General features: G+C 37.4%; 1 protein-coding gene across 2 annotated transcripts in view; it reads right to left on the bottom strand.

The window, feature by feature from the left end:
* The window catches only part of SNX18 (sorting nexin 18), a 36,587-nt gene that overhangs the window by 5,058 nt on the left and 18,332 nt on the right, over nt 1–13,197 (bottom strand). Inside the window, exon 2 of one of the 2 annotated variants that reach the window (XR_011169916.1) lies at nt 12,491–12,588. The exons of the other annotated variant lie outside the window; for it this stretch is intronic. The gene's annotated coding sequence lies outside the window, so the exon portion shown is untranslated. The remainder of the gene's footprint in view (nt 1–12,490; nt 12,589–13,197) is intronic. 2 annotated transcript variants of the gene reach the window in all.

Here is a 13,197-nt window from a genome sequence, read left to right on the forward strand (position 1 = left end):
TGAAAAAAGCAGTGAATTGAGTCATGAATAACTTGATTCAAATTCTACTTTAGACACTAGCCTTATACCTTTACCTTCTTACATATACACTTTCCTTCTGTTTGCCAGTTTTCTCAACTGCAAAATGGGGATAACAATAGCACCTCCCCTCACAAAGTTTTTGTGGGAATGAATTGAGAGAATATTTGTAAAATAACTTAGCACAGCTTCTGTACATAGTAGGCACTATGTAAATACTTATTCCCTTCCCACCCCACCTCTCACATAACTATGAATCCAATGTATTTCTTCTTGCCCCAACTCATCCAAATACTGTTGGGTGTCTTGGATGCCTTCCCCTGTTAAATGCCAGCTGCTTTCAGCATAAAATGGCTAATTCTTCTAGAAAGTTCCTTGCACATCTCAAGGTTGCTATAACATATCAGAACATATCACATATCTGTGACTATAATCCAGGTGTGACAAGATGAAAATGACAGAATGACTAGGGTATGGCAATAGAAATGGTGAGGAAGATGTGAATTAAGAGACTTGTTGAAGAAACATTAGGTTTTTATAATAATGGAATTTTAGAATTGAATAGGAACCTTAAGAGGTTGGTTAGTTCAAATACTTCATTTTAGAGATGATAAAACTGGGGACCAAATGGGGTTAAATGTCTTGTCCCAAATAACAGCTAGTTAGAAGAAAATTCAACCTATAACTCAGGTCTCATGACTCCTAGAGTCTGGTTCTCTTTCCAATTACATCATAGGCAAAGAAGAACACAGCTAGAATATTGGCCAACAGTAATATATCACAGTAAACTGCTTGCTCAGTGTTGATACTTTCAAAAACTAAGAGAGGATTTCACAATTTCCTTAACAGCAGATTTATTGTCATGATTATACTTGAGCAGAACTTTAAGCTGCATTTTTACACCCTATCTTGTTTACTTAATAACTTAAGAATTTACACTTCCCAATCAGATGCTGAAGTTGAAAGTAGTATTAATTCAGAATGAAAAATAAAAAATAAGAATGAAAATGACAGCACAGAATGGTGAAATACAGTATGAACTAAGCTAGGGGAGAGTCAAATGAAAGGGAGCTAAAACAATAGCCAAGAAGAAAGAGCAAGAAGGCTATGTGGAAAACCTAGATCCTACAAAAAAAGCCCATAAGATATGGTGGAGAACCAACTTTTGACCCAGAAGACATATCAATCATATAGCCCTCAAATAATCACAAATCATTTGCTGTCAATAAATAAGGTCAAAAGACAATTTAAAATTTAAATGGAATGCAATCGTTTCTCTTGAATCCTTCTCTTAAGGGGAAATAAAAAGAGTAAGGGGCCTGCCTCAAATTAAAACATTCTCCTAGGCACAAAATAAATCACTGTGGGCTGAATTCCTTTGAGAGCCTGAACTCAGTAATCACCCTTTTTGGTCAACGTAGCTAATATTTTTATGTATTTTTAAAAATACCCTTTGAAACATCTGGTACAATATGGAGTATCTTTGGTATTTGATATTATATCTGGGGTTAAGGCTAATCAGGCCCAAAGATGACAGCACAAACAACTAATTTAAGATTTCCAAGTTACAGCATAACGCATGCCTTTTCAGAATAACACATTAAAAATACCTATGATTATGAAGGAAATAAATATCTTCAAAATGTTGTGGGGTTTTGGTTCGTTTTTTTAAAGTTCACAGACCAGTTGTCTGTGAACAACAAGAACACTTGTTACAGCTTATCTCACCACCGTAACAGAAAGCTGGGCAGATTTTTAAAACTCTTTGAATACAGCAAGAGAATAGAGGCTGGAGTAAAATTCTACTGTTTTCAATGAATGGCAAAAGATTATCTTGAACACAAAGGAAGATTTTAGGACTAATTTCTTCCCAATAGAGATTTGCTTGGCAGATGGAAGTACTAAATGTTGATGTTTTGAAAGTCTAACATTAGTCAGACTAAAGTAGCCAGCAAACTTTTTTAAGTAATTAAAATTTATATTTCCAGTAAATGTTTTTTTAATTTGAACTTAAAAGATTTAGAAATGAATTTTTTAGTCCAGGTAAATTTAAAATATTCTGAAAATAAAATGAAAGTCATGAATATTCACATCATAATTCAGACTAATAAATTTCCTTTTTAAAATTCTAATTTATTTTGTTACTTGTGAATGTGGGTGCAAAGCAACAGGAATAATAAATTAGTATTTGAGTGTGTACCTCTCAAGTGTTACACTGAGATGACAATAAAGGATATCCCACGTGGTCTTGCAAGAGACCAAGCAAGGAAGTGAAAGGGACTGAGAATCTCAGAAGGATCTAACAAGTATTATTTGGAGAAGAAAACTGCTAGAAACAAACCAATACCCCCAAACCAATGACTGTTCACAAGGACTTCACAATGAGTTATTACTGCCTTTTAAAGCAGTTTATTAGCTTTCTAAGAATCCTATCTTTTTTGAACCAAATTACACTTTTCTGCTGTATACTCTAACCCATACAAGTCCAAGAAGAGAAACAGAGTTCCTGGACCCAGAGATGAATTCACCATCTTTTCCTCAACCCAAAAGTGGCAGCTTTTCATCCAAAGACATAATACCAGATGGAATAAAATGGATGAATGAAAAGGCAACTGTTAAATACTTAATATGTGACTGCGCCTAGCTCATACTAAGTACTCAATAAATGCTAGTTGTATGCATGGGGTATCAAGAATTCTAGAAAAGCCACATGGCATAGGGAAATATATTCATAATGCCAAACAGTCCTGGAAAGTCCCTGGAAACTGTCTAGTCCCAGGCCCAGACTTAAAAAGACAGTGGTGTAACCTCCCCAACATGTGGCCTAATGATGGAATAATTTCCTAAGGATCTTCTCTCTAGCAGACCCAAATACAAGAGTTCCACAATCAGGCCTTCTAGATAGCTTTAGGGGCATAATGTTAATGCGATAGGAAGATCTTCCCATTAACAGGCCTAACATAGAGCCTGTGATTACATGGAGCCTGAGTCACATGGAGCAGTGTGGGAGGAGTTTGTGCCGCCTGAGTGGGTGGAGGGAGGAATTTGCCAAGGGGAACTTGTTTGTGGGGAGGCCTAAAAGAGAGTAAGTTTAAAATGTCAGAGCTCCCTGAATTAATGATAAGTACCCTAATAAATCTTACCTTCTGGTGTCCTAATGATGTTCCAAATAAATATTCTGGTTTTGCCTTTGAGGAAGAGTGTTTTAATATATTTTGAAAATCTACCCTGGAAATAAGCATGCATATTCATAGCAGCTGCTAAGGTTATCACATTGGGTTGCCTCCAAAAAAACTTCAATTTTAAGTGTTTGGGGACTTGGGTCTTCTTTTTTTAAAAGAATCACCATTCAATTTTCATGATATACACCCTGAATTTAGCAGAAAATTCAATCAAGGGCCTACATTTCTATAAGAGTAACAGGAGATGGTAATTAATGTTGAGAAGGATGCCTCTAAGCCACTACAGCATCATGAGTCACACAATGAAGAAATATGCTTGCTTGAAACAACCTGTTTCTTCTTCCCCCTCTCCTCCTCCCTATCCCCATCCTCCCCAAGACAGACAGACAGAGACACAAACACAGACACAAACACACTCAGCAGCTGACTTGTTCCTGGTCTCCTACTAGAACTCAGAATACAATTCTACAGAAATGATGTAAAGAATTAGTCAGGTAAAGCTGAAATAATTTACTTCAGGTATACCAGATGGCCAAATAGACTTTGTGGGAATGGTCTAAAGAAATAAACTATAAACACCAACTCAGAAATTAGCTTTTAGAACATGATCCATCTGTAAATTGAGGCCCACCTGTACATGTCTCTAGGCTTTTCAGATAGCATCTAAATAATGGACAGCTGGAAAAGGATAAATTATTAGTTCAGACTAAACAAAATGTGCTGAGTTGCAATTTCTAAGATTTCTTTTTAAAAAATAAAATCATTTGTATCTGTTTATAAGGAATTATAAAATAGTAACATTCCAGCAATGTTCCATAACATTACAACATCTTTTAAGAATTCTTTTCACAAAGCATACATTCTGGAAATACAGCCTAGAGAACAAAAGAGCCCCACATTTTCATCACTGCCGTCATTACAAAAAAGACCCAAAGCTTTCAAAGGCTATACTTGTTGCATGGTTCATTTGAAAGAAATACTTCCCGCTTAATGTGATCAAACATATTTATCTAAATCCAAGAATAGGAAATATTGGTGATGAAGAAATGGAAGTTTTCATAGTAAGATCAAGGTGAAACAAGTCTTCTCCAGCAGATTTATCTTATCTGTTCACTATTACCATGATTATATGACATACTTATTATTAATATTAATATATCAATTATATTGATATTAATTTAATTATCTTAATTAATATGAATTCATATTAATTAAATGTGATAATATTAATTATATTAAGTATATTCTTGTTAAAGAAAGATTAACTATAACAGTAAGAAAAATAAATTCATGGGAACAAGCATAATCACAGAAAGCAAAACTATGGATAATAGTTTATTTAGAAAACCCAAGAGAATCAGCCAGAAAGGAAGCTGAAATAATAACTTTGACAGAATAGGAGACTTTATCCCTAAATCTAAAAGGCTATGAGCATTTATGTATATTACTAACACAGTCTAGGAAGAATGGATAAAAAAGAAATATCCTTAAGATTTAGAATATATTAAATATATGAGAGTTAATCTACAAAGAAACACAAAGGACTTCTACAAATAAAACTACAAAATAATTTCTACAGAAATCCCCCCCCCCCTGCCAATGGAGGGGTATTTGATGCTCACACTTAAGTCACGTTAATATAACTCAGATGAAACTACTTACTAATCAAATTAATCTTTGAGTTTAATACAATGCTGATGAAAATGCCGAGGGAGGGAAAAACTTTATGAAATGAGAAATTTTAATCCAATTCAACAAGCATTTGAACACCTACTAAGAAGCAAACACTATGCTAAGTGCTAAAGACACTCCTCTACACGAATAAGTGATTCCCTTCCATTTCTGGGTGTCTTCTCCAGCAGATTTATCCCTCCATTATCTGCACTCACTGATCTTCTATCTCTCCCTGCCTACTGGCTGCTTCCCTACTGTCTACAAACATGCCTCTGTCTCAATCTTCACTATGTCTCTCTCTCTATCCTGGCTAAACTCTTTGAGAAGGAAGTCTACATTGTGCCTTCACTTTTCTCCTTCTCTTATGGCTTCCAGTCTCATCATTCTACAAGATCTGCTGTCTCCAAAGTTACCAAGGATTTCTTAACTGCCAAATCCAATAATCTTTTTTTCAGTCTGCATCCTTCTTGACCTCTCTGCAACCATGTCAGATCCCCTTCTTGATAATTGCTCCTCTCCACATTTCTGAGACTACCTCCTGGTACATATCTTATGTCTCCTCAGTCTCCTTCACTGGATCTTCATCCAGGTTGCACCTTCTCTAACTTCCAAGCTCGCATCTCCAAATGCCTACACCACACTGCAAACAGAATATCCTGTAGACTCAAATTCAACATGTTCAAAACTGAACTCAATGATCTCTCCCACCCCCTTCCAAACTTCTCTATTACTACTGAGGTCACCACCACTTTTTCAGTCCCCCTGGCTCCCAACCTAAATGCCACCCTCAACTCCTCGCTCTCCTACCCCCCATTATCCAATCCTGTAGCCAAGGCATGTCAATTTGCATTTTGTCTAACATCTCTCATACATACCCCCTTCTGTCCTCTGAACTGCCACCCCACCACTATTTGAAACTCTATTGGCTTCCTATCACCTCCAGAATCAAACATAAAATACTGTTTAGTGTTCAAAGCCCTTCATTACCCAACACCCCTCCCCACACCTTTCTAGTCTTCTTAAATCTTACATTCCTCCTATCCCATCTACTTGTCAATCAAATGACACTGGTCTCCTTGCTGTTGCCTAAACAAAATACTCCATTCAGACTCCAGGAATTTTCACTGGCTATCCCAAACCTAGAATAGTCCCGTTATTTCTGACACCTAGATTCCTTCATTTGCAGCTAAAATCCTATCTTCTGTAAAGAGCCTTTGCCAACCTCTTATTGTTAGTGTCTTCCCTCTCTTGATTATCTACAATTTGTCCTGAATATAGCTTGTTTGTACCTAGTTCTTTTCACAGTGTCTCCTTTATTAGACTGAGTTTCTTGGCAGCAAGGACTACCTTTTTACCTTTCTTTATATCTCCAGGATTTAGCACAGTGCCTGCACAAAGTGGGCACTTAATGCTTATTGACAGATAGCAGTAGATTTATTCATAATGGTGAACCTGAGTCAGCACTTCAAATAATGCTAAATTATATTTGCATACTCTGTTTACTAAGGCAGGGAAGTATGCTTTGTTATTTCATGAAACACAGTTAAAAGAGAAACCTCAATCTCTCATCCACTTATGAAAAACTAGATGTTATACTATATGGTTGGTCACTTAGTAGATTAAATACTACCTTTATAAGGTTTGTCAATTATATTTCAAAATAAAAGAATCCATATAACCTTTATATATCATAAGACCTCTGAAGTTTATTTAAACACAATCCAATGACAATATAATTTATTAGTACATAGATCCCGACACACCTTGGTTCAGAAATATCCCTTCAAACATAACAATCACAGCATTAAAAGTGTGATAGTGTACAACTAGTCTATAAGACATGTGCTGCTTATTTTCCAATACCACAGCTATTAATAAGTTTTGTATCCATAGGTATACCAGAGTTTGTTTCCACAAGAAAACACATTTAAATAATTATGTTAGAGATGAAGAACTTAAACCAGTGTTTACATAAGCACTAGTTGAAGTCGCTGCAAAAATATTCACTTATTCTTTACAGAAAAGAAAAAAATTTTATGTTTTTAATTTAGACCTTAATAGCAAAGCTCATTCTCATTCTTCTTAAATTACTGTTATTTCTTAATTTCTGAATGTTAAGTCAGCAACAATTAAGTTTTATGTTGAAAACTGGCTGTTTCCCATTTCAATTCTTTAGTATTGAACGACACTGTCTAAAATACTATGATCTGTTTAATATTACGATAACTGTTCAAGAAGAATCACAGGTTTTTATTAATTTTAAAAAATATATCGATCTATTTGACAGAAAATTCCTAACTTATACAAAATTGAATTTGGTTCTTTGTTTCAGTCTTTCTCTTACAAGTTATCTTCCCTTCCACTTAAAAATGGCAACCATTGTCCCAAGGGTAGAGAAGGCAGGACAAGAGGAGTCATTACACAAGAAACAAATTAGGAAGGAAAAGAGATAAGAGAGGAGAGAGAGCTTGTTTTTCCTCATTCCATTATGCAATGAAATACTGAGATAAAATGCTAATTTGGTTGCCATTACTCATTTCTTCATCTCATCACTTCTCTCCACACCCTTCCCTTCTATAGTATTCCAACCACATACCATTTACTCATTTCTTCTTATGTGTTTTCTGCCTTAGCATCTCTTCATCCACCTCCCTCCTAATCAATTCCAAGTCCTCACTGCCACCTCTAGTCCTGCTCTGACCTCACTTTATACAACCTTGAAAGTACAGAGCCTAATTCAGTTATAGGCTACTGTCCTTTGCCCTTGACTCCTTTAAAACTACATACCCTGCCAATTCCTTGCCACTGTCAAATGGGTCAACACCAGAAACTTACATGATTTTATCAATGTAAGTAACACTAAAATAGGCATAACCATCTGCTCTGCCACTGCTAAAAGATCATAGGACTTTTCTGACTTTCAGCAGAAACATTTGATGTGTAATGTCTCCCCCCATTAGAACGTGGGCTCCTTAAAGGCAAAATCTGTCTTACGTTTCTATTTTTATCCTTACACCTATCAGCATGTTACATACAGTAAGAGCTTAATAAATGCATTTTCATTTATTCATGTATCTAATTTCAACCTAGCCTTTGCTATGTGCAGAAAAAACTTTTATTTCAAGTTCTCAAAACTTTTTTTCTATTCTCCTTTCTTTTAGAAGATAGTCTGATCTCCTGTAAGAGACAGTGGAAGTCATTCACCCTAGACTTCTTCCCTACACCATACCCCAAAGCCCTCCGTATTTTCACCCATCTCTTTCCCCCTTCCCTCCTTAACTCCTGTCTCTGGGAGAAAAGACAAAATAGTCTTGGTTCCAGCTACGGCAAACCCCTCTCTACCAGTGCCCCAGATCTCTTCACTTGGGTGTCATCTTCCAGAAACTAGCCTCAGAAATCATTTCCTCTCTTACTTGCATTTTCAAACTTTCCTAGTCTGCAATTTACACTACTACTAAAATAAACCCTCAGGTCTACACTATTTTGGAAAAAACAAACCCAACCCTCCCCAGATGTGGATCCCCTGCCTTTCCCAGCCAAATTCCTAGAAGGAAGACTCTAACTCCTCATCACACATTCACTCCTCAGTCCTAGGTAATCTGGTTTCTAACTCTGATGGACTGAGGTTAACAATCTTTTAAATAACAAATCTGGCAGACAGCATTCTCTAAATCTTCATTATCCTAGGCTGCTCTGCAGCTTTTTGAACTGCTGACGCCTGACTCCTCTTGGATACTCTTTCTTCCCTTGAATTCCATGACCCTGCTGTCTCTCAGTTTCCCTTATGCCCGTCTTATCACCCACAGGCACTTCTCAGATTCCCAGAGTTCATTAGCTGCCCCCTCCTCCAAACTTCCCTCTATCTATTAAGGGCACCACTATCCTTCCAGACACCTAGGTTCATTAAAACCTGAAAAGTCACACTTGACTCTTTCTTCTTGGTGGCCAAATCTTGTCATTTAGTTACACTTGTCCTTCCACTTTCTCTACACTCAAAGCCACCACCCTCCCTTGTTCAGACTCTTGGTCCTTTATTACCTGACTAGACTTAATAGCCTCTCCTAAATGATGTACCTATTTTCTGCTTTGTTCAATTCATCCTGACAATAATGAATCTTTTTATATGACAAGCCTTTTCTGATTAAAAAAAAAATTCTAACGGTTAGCCACTTCCTCTGGAATAAAATATAAATTATTCTGATATTTAAAGGCCTCCATAGTATGATTTCTATCCACCTTGCCAGATTTCCTATTACCACCTTCATGAATTCTTATATTCTAGCCAAACTAGACTAGTAGTCATTTCTTGAACCCAATACTGGGTCAATCAGTAAACATTTATTAAGCACCTACAATGTACAAGGCCATGTGTTGTTGGGATCATATATTTAAAGCTGAAAGGAACCTTAGAAATCAAATCCAATCCTTTCATTTTACAGATAAGGAAACTGAAGCACAGTAAGGCTAAGATTTTTTATAGGGTCATACAGGTTAAGTTTTGAACATAGGTCTACCTGAATCAGATCCAATGCTCTCTCCCATTATACTACAGTGTAACATCCTTGACCTCAATGAGGTTGCACAGGGGAATGGAGGGAAGAGTACAAAACAGCAAATCTGAATATTAAGTAAATTCAAAACATATGCAAAGTAGATGCCACAAGTATACAATGTAAATACAATATTCACACAATGAAAATATAAGATAATTTCCAGGGCAACTTTGCAGATAAGGGGATTGGAAAGGCATCAGGAAGTGGCAGCACTTGAGCCAAACTCTGAAAGAAGTTAGGGATTATAAGAGGTGGAGGGGAGAGGAGGGAATGCATGCCAACCATCAGGGACACACAGGAGATGGAATGGCTACTACCTACTCAAATCTGCTGAACCAAAACCTTCTTTTCCTTTGAGGGTCAGTCCAAGTGCTGCCACCTCCTCTGAGGTCACCATCCTTCCTGTCATTCAGGTTCGCAACCTTACAGGTCACCCCTGAATCCTTTCCATTAAACACCCACATTCAGTCAGCTGTCAAGTTTTATCAATGGTACCTCCACCTCACAGCTCAGCACCCTACTTCAGGTCCTTATCACTTCTCATATGGACTAAAGTAGTAATAGCTTCCCCACTGTTCTCCTGCTCTCCAGCCTCCCCCTTCTCCAGTTCATTCTCCACAGTATCTACCACAAATGATATCTGCTAAAGAAAGATCTGACACTGTCAGTTCCCTGGCCAAAAAGCTTCAATATCTCCCTGCTGCCTCCAGAATGTAATACAAACTTTTCTGTTTGTCATTTAAAGTTCTTTACAATCTGACCCCAACCTATCTTTTCAGAGTTCCTCTCCATCACTACCCCTCAAATCCTACATTCTGGTCAAAAATTTCCACATATTATTCTCAAATACTTAACCTTCTATCTGCCAACCCCCATATCCCCAACTTCTTCCCTGCGGATCCATTAATGCAGATCCATTCCAGTGTCTCCTCCGCCATGAGGCCTCTCCTGATTCCCTCCCAGCACTGTTAGGCTCCCAGACCTATTGCGAAGGGCTGGAGAACTCATCTTTCCCTTCTCATCTGCAAAAACCTATTCCCTTTTCTCTCTGGACCCCATGACTCCCTCATACATCTATTTGTTTTTCATATTTTAATGTTCCCTTTGGTGCTTCTCCCCGTGAATTGACTTTGCATATCTGTCTTGTGTACATACTGCTGTGCCCCTCCCATACAACCTACTAAGCTAAACCCCCCTTCAGTGCCAAGTCTGGTGCTCCCTTTGGTCTCTGTACCTTCAGCATCCAGCAGAGACTGCACAAAGTAACCACATAATCCTTCCTGAGCTTCTTGATTCTTCCAGTTAGGGTTCTCCACCCTCCTCAATTTTCTTTATTTATGCTAATGTACATGTTATATTCCCTACCTGAATTTAAACTGCGTGAGGGTAGGTAGGCACTGTTTCTATTTTCCACGCCCATTTGTTTTCAATGTGCAAGGTTCTTTAAGCATCCAGTAGGTCCTTGAAAAAAGTTTGCCGAACACTGTTTTTCTACTCTCCTCTCCTCATCACTTTCTATCTTCCTCATTTTCTTTAGTCCAAATTTTCAAAGAAAGCCAACGTTTAAAAAAAGACTACAGCAATTTAGGAAACTCTTTAATTATTGCTGTGACTACACACATATAACCTGTATCAAACTGCTTGTCTTTTCAGGGAGTAGGGAGGGGAGAGGGCAAGAGAATTTGCCTCCAATTTTTTAATAAAAGAATGTTAAAAATTTTTACATGTAATTGGAAAAAAAACTTCTGCATTTTAAAAAAATATCCTTACTTCATGTGTGTACAACTGTAATACTGCCTTTTGAAATTAAAAACTCCCAGACAGTAGGGCTTACATATTTAACCCAGCTTCTTCCTTTCATATAGTAATATGATATGTAAAAATATAATCCTAATTAGTATTTTTCATTCTTCATGACAGAAAAAATGGAAAAGGAATTTAAAAGTTCGAAGCAAGGTGTTTAGATTACAGGTAACATTCAGTTCCACAAGCATTTTCTGAGTAGGGCAGTGAGACACTGTACAGGAAGTCCTGGGCATACACCAACATGTCAATTTCTGCCTCAAGAAGCTGACACTCTACTGAGTATGCATGCACACACACAAACACAAGAGAGAGAGTACCGTGTTTCCCCGATAACAAGACACTGTCTTATTAATTTTTTTGGACAGAAAAACACCAGAGGGCTTATTTTCAGGGGAAGGCTTATTTTAATGAACATTGACAGCAATTTTAATAAACAGGTAAATGTGAACAAAAAAAATGTACCTTTATTCAATAAGCAAATCACTGGGGAAGAACAGGATGACGCGCTCACTGCTGCAGCTCTGACTGGATGCAGCTTGGAGCGTGGCGTGCGTTTGGGGGGGGGACAGTGCATACAGAGGGTACTGTAATGTAGCGTGTAGCGCATGGGATCACCTTCACTACAGTAGCAATCTCAATAGGGCTTATTTTCGGGGGAGAGCTTATTTTAGAGGAATCTTACACAGTAAGGGGAGGGCTTATTTTCGGGATAGGTCTTATTATCGGGGAAACACGGTAATTTATAGGAGGAGGGCTAGAAAAGATGGGTTACAACACTGGCTAGAACAGGGGTGAGGGAGGGGAGCTGGGCGCAGCCTATACTTGGGACTCTTAGAAGAATTCTATGGCAACAGAGCCACAGGTAATGTTGATTTATCAATCCCTGAAAGGGAAGTGCAAAGGGACAGGGCAGCTGTCTAGTACATGGTCCAGTCTTGATGGCATTTCATAGAATTTTAGAGCTGGAAGAAGCAGCATTGGTCACGTGAGCCCACTTTCTTACTGGATAAGGGAGATAGTCATACAGTTTCTGACTAAATAAATCCAATAATAGGGAACCTAATGAGGTGGCCTGTTCCACGATGGAAGGCTCTAATTCTTAGAAAGCTTTCTCATTTATTAAGGTGAGAGGGGAGTAAAGAGCGGCAACACGGTCAGACTTTAGGAAAATCACTTTGATTGTGCAGTGTGGAGCCTGTTTTAGAGTGGAAACAACCTAAGACAGGAAGTATTAATGCAATAACCAACCCCCATCACCTCTTGCCAGAGAATAACAGAGTTTCTTCACTAGCCTGTCCTCACTCCAGTAGGTCTATGTCAACTCCTCTGCTCAAAAAACAGAAGATTCCAGTGATCTAGAAAAAATATAAAAAGATCACTGAGATCAAACCAGACTAATACTGATCCTCCTGCTTCAAAGTATTTGCATAAGCTGCATGCCACCCATGTCTAACTCAAGAAATGTATTCCTTCCTTTATCCAAGGCTCAGTTTATGTGTCATAAAAGCCTTACCTGATCTCTACCAGATGAGCATGTTCTCTTCCTCTCCAAGTAAGTCCCTACGTTGTACTATACTTATTTTTGGACATATTATGTATTATATTATTATATTATATTATGATGGTAGATTATTAGCTCTCCTTGAGATCAGGGACTAGGTTATTGTTCATCTATGTATTCCAAGCCACTAGTATAATAAGTGATGAATAAATCTGTTGAAGCAGATATCAAAATTTCCAGATTATAACAAATCCTGTTAAAAAAATCCATTTTACTGTCAAATAAGCAAACTATACTTTCTTCTTTCCAAAAACCATTTTCACCAGTATTATATTTGCAAATTAAACAATGTATTAGTTTACTACAAGACTATGAACAAGCTGATTAACCATATTTATGCCTTCTGCTATAACTTATTATATTTTATATACTGATATAATTTTAACATTCTTTTAACATTATT

Source organism: Petaurus breviceps, unplaced genomic scaffold (genome assembly GCF_028583685.1).
Source record: "Petaurus breviceps papuanus isolate PSGF00001 unplaced genomic scaffold, PetGlider_PUasm1.0 229, whole genome shotgun sequence".
Lineage (NCBI taxonomy): Eukaryota > Metazoa > Chordata > Mammalia > Diprotodontia > Petauridae > Petaurus > Petaurus breviceps.